The sequence below is a fragment of the Bombus fervidus genome, unplaced genomic scaffold, assembly GCF_041682495.2.
Source record: "Bombus fervidus isolate BK054 unplaced genomic scaffold, iyBomFerv1 scaffold0028, whole genome shotgun sequence".
Classification (NCBI taxonomy): domain Eukaryota; kingdom Metazoa; phylum Arthropoda; class Insecta; order Hymenoptera; family Apidae; genus Bombus; species Bombus fervidus.
In genome coordinates this window covers 232,501-239,879 of record NW_027212591.1, presented here as the reverse complement: position 1 = coordinate 239,879, position 7,379 = coordinate 232,501, and the positions used below count along the sequence as shown (strand labels likewise).

The following is a 7,379-nucleotide window of genomic DNA, read 5'->3' as shown; positions in this document are numbered from 1 at the left end:
CTACGGCCTCGGTTGAGAATTCAGTCACCGCTCCTCGAGTCTTAGTGAACTTTTTTGCTATTTCTCGACTGTTCCTTCGTTCTCGTATCGACTCTTTCTCTACACTGCTGCGCCGCGGGTCGCTGTCCTGGACGTAATGACCAAATAACGTGGCAAGGTTCCCCTTAGTCGGGAAGCTGGATCCTGTATGCTCGCACTAACTTTAAAAAAAGTTAGGGCAGTGTGCTTGTTACTAACTGAGTATCAATTCATGCTGGTTCGGCAGAGACCGTTCCAAAACTTATGTTATAGCGTACGCAGTACGTTTTAAACATACGAAAGGCTAATGGGGAGCGTACTACCTTTTAGGAAGTGCGTTCTTTCTGATTGGAGAATATCAAAAGAACGAACGAATATGTTTCTTACGAGGACGGTACGTTCAGCATGCAGTTTACGTGCTTTTTACCGCTAAGGCATATTCGTTCAACCAACAAACCATTCTTACAGAATGATCCTATGAACAGAATGATCTTAAAATATTCCACACAAACAATCAAACGAACGAAAGAAAGTAAAGAGAGTGGCGAAATGAGAGGAGAGAGAGTAGTGGCGTTCGACGTTACAACGGGAATTAAAAGGGTGTCGTCGAACGTTCACTAAGAACGAAAAGTCTCGTCGTACGGTGTTACGGACCCACCTACGACACTCTGAGGCTATTTTAAAAAGAGAGTCTTTTGACTCTAATATATATATAAAATACAAAGTTCCCTGGTTGATCCTGCCAGTAGTCATATGCTTGTCTCAAAGATTAAGCCATGCATGTCTCAGTACATGCCGCATTAAGGTGAAACCGCGAATGGCTCATTAAATCAGTTATGGTTTCTTAGATCATACTTAAACTTACTTGGATAACTGTGGTAATTCTAGAGCTAATACATGCAAACAGATTCGTACCAGAGATGGTACGAATGCTTTTATTAGATCAAAACCAATCGGTGGCGGATGGCTCGTCCGTTCGTCCATCGTTTGTTTTGGTGACTCTGAATAACTTTGTGCTGATCGCATGGTCATCTAGCACCGGCGACGCATCTTTCAAATGTCTGCCTTATCAACTGTCGATGGTAGGTTCTGCGCCTACCATGGTTGTAACGGGTAACGGGGAATCAGGGTTCGATTCCGGAGAGGGAGCCTGAGAAACAGCTACCACATCCAAGGAAGGCAGCAGGCGCGCAAATTACCCACTCCCGGCACGGGGAGGTAGTGACGAAAAATAACGATACGGGACTCATCCGAGGCCCCGTAATCGGAATGAGTACACTTTAAATCCTTTAACGAGGACCAATTGGAGGGCAAGTCTGGTGCCAGCAGCCGCGGTAATTCCAGCTCCAATAGCGTATATTAAAGTTGTTGCGGTTAAAAAGCTCGTAGTTGAATCTGTGTGTCACAGTGTCGGTTCACCGCTCGCGGTGTTTAACTGGCATTATGTGGTACGTCCTATCGGTGGGCTTAGCTCCTCGCGGGGCGGTCCAACTAATATCCCATCGCGGTGCTCTTCACTGAGTGTCGAGGTGGGCCGATACGTTTACTTTGAACAAATTAGAGTGCTTAAAGCAGGCTACCTTCGCCTGAATACTGTGTGCATGGAATAATGGAATAGGACCTCGGTTCTATTTTGTTGGTTTTCGGAGCCCCGAGGTAATGATTAATAGGGACAGATGGGGGCATTCGTATTGCGACGTTAGAGGTGAAATTCTTGGATCGTCGCAAGACGGACAGAAGCGAAAGCATTTGCCAAAAATGTTTTCATTAATCAAGAACGAAAGTTAGAGGTTCGAAGGCGATCAGATACCGCCCTAGTTCTAACCATAAACGATGCCAGCCAGCGATCCGCCGAAGTTCCTCCGATGACTCGGCGGGCAGCTTCCGGGAAACCAAAGCTTTTGGGTTCCGGGGGAAGTATGGTTGCAAAGCTGAAACTTAAAGGAATTGACGGAAGGGCACCACCAGGAGTGGAGCCTGCGGCTTAATTTGACTCAACACGGGAAACCTCACCAGGCCCGGACACCGGAAGGATTGACAGATTGATAGCTCTTTCTTGATTCGGTGGGTGGTGGTGCATGGCCGTTCTTAGTTGGTGGAGCGATTTGTCTGGTTAATTCCGATAACGAACGAGACTCTAGCCTGCTAAATAGACGTAAATTATGGTATCTCGAAGGCCCCCGGCTTCGGTCGGCGGGTTTTTACTACCAACGTACAAACAAATCTTCTTAGAGGAACAGGCGGCTTCTAGCCGCACGAGATTGAGCAATAACAGGTCTGTGATGCCCTTAGATGTTCTGGGCCGCACGCGCGCTACACTGAAGGAATCAGCGTGTTTTCCCTGGCCGAAAGGCCCGGGTAACCCGCTGAACCTCCTTCGTGCTAGGGATTGGGGCTTGCAATTATTCCCCATGAACGAGGAATTCCCAGTAAGCGCGAGTCATAAGCTCGCGTTGATTACGTCCCTGCCCTTTGTACACACCGCCCGTCGCTACTACCGATTGAATGATTTAGTGAGGTCTTCGGACTGGTGCGCGGCCAATGTGATAAGCATTGCCGATGTTACCGGGAAGATGACCAAACTTGATCATTTAGAGGAAGTAAAAGTCGTAACAAGGTTTCCGTAGGTGAACCTGCGGAAGGATCATTAACGAAAAATACAAAAACACAAAGAATATATTTGACTTGAACACTGTATAATAAAATATATATAATATCGTCGGTAAGGAGCCGTACTCCTCCTATATCGACACAAAGTATATACGACGTATTAACAAGCTATATACTTTGACAAAAGCCAAATTTTTTACAATAAGGAGGTGAGAGACGCTCCAGTTACGAAACTATACGAAGAGTGTGGCACTCTCTCTCGATCATCGGGATGAAGAGATATACTTTTACACGAATAATTCGAGGCGCCTGCGTGAGGTCGTACACAGAAAGACCCGCCGTCTCCGAATAATATTATAACAAACGAAAAACTTAAAAATATTCTCGAGGCGCCTGCGTGAGGTCGTACACAGAAAGACCCGCCGTCTCCGAATAATATTATAACAAACGAAAAACTTAAAAAGATTCTCGAGGCGCTTGCGTGAGGTCGTACACAGAAAGACCCGCCGTCTCCGAATCCTATAACACGAAACCGCTACTATTAATAATAATAATAATAATAACGATATGTGAGGGAACTTGAGCTGAACACATATCGAAAAAACTAAAAGTTACAGTGGAAACCACGTGTAATGAGAAATGCGATCGAGGCGCCTGCGTGAGGTCGTACACAGAAAGACCCGCCGTCACGATCTCGTATTTCGTATTTGCATCGTGGAAATCCAACGAACGAACAATATAATATATAAACTAAAATCTCTAAAGTGCCTCGTGTCGGAGAGATCACTGCTCACACCTCTTCTATATTTCGTAGTTGCGTTGCGTAGGCCTCACCTCCTAGCAACGGGACATAAGGAAGACTGCTCTTTGGGATCGAACGAAGCGTCTATAACGAGTCGTCGACGAGAGCGAAAGAACGCGAATAGCGAGCCGCAGAAAAAAAGGATACCGAATTATATATCTTCGAAGGTTCTCTTCGAAGATCCATGGATACCTATATCTGCGCGTCTCCAGCTATCTCGCGCGTCTCTCCAAACTCTCGTCGTTCCTCGAAACGTGCTTCCTACCCAAAGGGCGTTCGTTCTTCCTATGTCGTTTCGTTGTCGTTCGTTTCAACGGCGAACGATATACGATGTTCGACAAAACGAAACCACGTTGTACGTTCGTACTCGTGGATCGGGTAACCTAGAACGAAAACGCATTGCGTGGATGTTGGCCCGAAAAGATATATACCAGTGCGAGTGATGGTAAAGAGTAACGATTCTTAACTAGACGAAGTTGGTTCGGAGGGGACCGCCGGCCGTCTCTCTATCCTCGCGAGTCTAATGCCTCGTTCCGTCGCTAGAGTTTTTCAAACTCTGCTTCTGGCTATCGGGAAGAATAGACCGCGCGCGCGAGGAAGAGGAAGGACGACCGTGCGCGTCCCATCGATTTTTTTTATTTTTACCTGAACCACCGAAGTCGATTCAGAGGGGACCGCCGGCCGTCTCTCTATCCTCGTTGTCGTGAGTCATATGCCTCGTTCCGTCGCTAGAGTTTTTCAAACTCTGCTTCTGGCTATCGGGAAGAAACGACCGCGCGAGGAAGACGACGACGACGACCGTGCGCGTCCCATCGAATTTTTTTTTATTTTTACCTGATCGACGGAAGTTTCGTCCGGTTCGTCTCTTTTACCATCGTCTCGTCGACCCGTTCAGAGGGGACCGCCTGTCCATATCCTCGTTGTCGTGAGTCATATGCCTCGTTCCGTCGCTAGAGTTTTTCAAACTCTGCTTCTGGATATCGGGAAGAAACGACCGCGCGAGGCCGATGGCTGCGAGTCCCATCGAATTTTTTTTAAACGCACGCACACACATACACCTGAACGGAGATGCGTTCCTTTTCGTCGCGATTTTTCGCGCTTTAGTCGTCGTTGTCGCCATCCGTTCGGAGGGGACCGCCGGCCGTCTCTCTATCCTCGTTGTCGAGAGTCTAATGCCTCGTTCCGTCGCTAGAGTTTTTCAAACTCTGCTTCTGGCTATCGGGAAGAAAAGACCGCGCGAGGAAGAGGAAGGACGACCGTGCGCGTCCCTTTCGAATTTTTTTTTATTTTTACCTGAGCGACCAAAGTGGATTCAGAGGGGACCGCCGGCCGTCTCTCTATCCTCGTTGTCGCGAGTCTAATGCCTCGTTCCGTCGCTAGAGTTTTTCAAACTCTGCTTCTGGCTATCGGGAAGAATAGACCGCGCGCGAGGAAGAGGAACGACGACCGTGCGCGTCCCATCGATTTTTTTTATTTTTACCTGAACCACCGAAGTCGATTCAGAGGGGATCGCCGGCCGTCTCTCTATCCTCGTTGTCGAGAGTCTAATGCCTCGTTCCGTCGCTAGAGTTTTTCAAACTCTGCTTCTGGCTATCGGGAAGAAACGACCGCGCGAGGAAGACTACGACCGTGCGCGTCCCATCGATTTTTTTTTACCCGAACGATGGAGATGCATATCGGCTGTTTGCTTCGAATAACTGGACGAGAGGAACGAACATATATATATATCATGGGCTAGCCACCGTGCGCTTTCTTCGCGAGATCGTGTGCTGTACAGAGGATTCAGAATCGGGTGTTATATCCCCGTCGTTTCCTGACGAACGGAGCTTCGATCTCGTTGGTTGTTATATATTATAATGCACTTTACGCCCGGTCGGCGGGCTGCGTGTGTCGTCGCGCAGTCCGTCCGATTTCGTTTTCGAACGTATTTTCGTGTCGTCAATCATATGGCGACTTCCGCGCGTTCGATTCCCGTTGGTCGGACGTTTGTCGGATATCGGCTTCTTTCGAACCGAGAATAAGAGTACAAAAACCTGAGTACACAAACAAAAATCCATGCATAAACGATTACCCTGAACGGTGGATCACTTGGCTCGTGGGTCGATGAAGAACGCAGCTAATTGCGCGTCAACGTGTGAACTGCAGGACACATGAACATCGACATTTCGAACGCACATTGCGGTCCACGGATACAATTCCTGGACCACGCCTGGCTGAGGGTTGCTCACGTAAACCTAAGACTGCTTGCGTTGCGTATCGTTGCTCTCGGTCCGTCTCTCTCTGTTCTTTCTTGCCTCGTCGACAGCCCGCCGTCGTTCGTTTTATCTTTAAACGAACGTTTCCGAGTCGGAGGACGAGCGCCAAGCAAAAGAATACGAATTAAAGAGCGGTCGAGGGCTCGTACGCGACGTACGAGCGATTGTTGGACGTTCGTCGGCGTTCGTCGCTGGATCGTGTGGAGACCGGCGTACGCATGCTCTCGATACAAATATATATGAAAAATCTATCGCGTTCACGGGAGACTCGCAAAACTACCTCCGTCTCTTCTCTGTCCCTTCTTGGCTTGACAACCCGCCGTCGTTCGTGTTTTACGAACGTTTCTGAGTCGGACGAAGCGCAAGAAGAAGGATACGAATTAAAAGAGCGCGGAGAGAACCGTCGTCGTCGACGCGGTTATCGAGATACACAGAGCGAGTTTTCTTCGTGGCCGATTTTTTTTTTCTTTTTGTATCAGCCTCTGCTACGTTTTGTTAGTCTTCGATAAGCACGAATGACCGCGCCCCCGACGTCGTCTTAAATGAATTTTTGGCGAGACTGAGAGAAAGCAAAAATATTTTTGAACAAAGTCAGTCGAGAGAGGAGAGAAAAGAGAACCAAGATATTAAAACCTAAACCTAAACTTGGTGGCGTAACGAAAAACTGTGTGCCTTAAAGAAACACAACCGTCTTTTCATCAAGATGTTTTTACTCGTACAGCCCCAGGGATCGAATACCCACTCCGTCTGTTCGTGCGGCAGAGATGTATTCTGCAGGCGCGAGACGACTGACGAGAAGACAACGAGGACCGTCGCATCGATGGGTCGTCGTTGCGTTTTTCATCCTCTGTGCTTTTTTCTGTTCTTCGTGAACCCAGAGAAAGCCGTAGATCCGGGAACGGACACACGAGATTTCTTCGAACGCTGATGACTTAGGGAGATGATCCCCAGCGTTGCGCGGAGATCGGAGAGTACGCGTACATGTATCGGGACGAATTTTTCCCCGTCGGTCGCGTATCTCTCTGCCCGCGCGCCTGGCCCAAAGCCACGTTCGTCGGAAATCAACGAAAAGTGTGTGTTACGATCTAGCGTGCGTCTACGATCGGCTATATTTAAGGGTGACGAAGAAGAGAAAAGCTCACGGTGTTGCGCAACGTTTCTGTACCCGATTTTAAGATGTGCATGTGAGTCCGTTACAAAGTTGTTCGGATCGTCGAAAATAGTCGTTTTCGTCGTCGTGCGAAAGAGAGAATAATCTCTGACATTGGCACGGAGAGATCGCGCAGAGGAAGAGAACGATCCTCTTTGGCGAGGCTCGAGAAAGACTAACGAAACTTGATTAGAGACGAGGTATACACGCGCCGTACGTACGACGTACGCGCGTGTGATTTTTTTTTGCTTTAAGGCGATTCGGCGCTCCGAGTTTTAGAGAAAAAGAGATCGTTGGTCATCCCATGTCTCTTCGTCGTCTATCGCTGGACCGCGCATCCTAACGTATCGCCGGTCGTCCAGTCCCCGAGTAATAAATTCACCCCGTTGTGTACGTCTCGCGCTCGCTTTTCCACTTGCGTGAGTTCCCGTGCGTTTTCGTCGTTGGTACAGAGCAAAGAAACCGATATGTTATATACATGTCGCGTGTTCGATCTCTGTGCCAGCAATAACAGGCGAAAACAAGGAACCGCTGGAATCGTCGA

General features: G+C 48.4%; 2 non-coding genes across 2 annotated transcripts; both read left to right on the top strand.

Moving 5' to 3' along the window:
- The first annotated feature begins 744 nt into the window (after window positions 1-744).
- Window positions 745-2,668, top strand: LOC139997062 (small subunit ribosomal RNA). Its single transcript, XR_011802542.1, has one exon. It is a non-coding gene; the product is annotated as a small subunit ribosomal RNA (ribosomal RNA).
- Window positions 2,669-5,498: 2,830 nt separating this feature from the next.
- LOC139997048 (5.8S ribosomal RNA) lies at window positions 5,499-5,653 on the top strand. The gene has a single exon (XR_011802528.1). It is a non-coding gene; the product is annotated as a 5.8S ribosomal RNA (ribosomal RNA).
- Window positions 5,654-7,379: the final 1,726 nt, after the last annotated feature.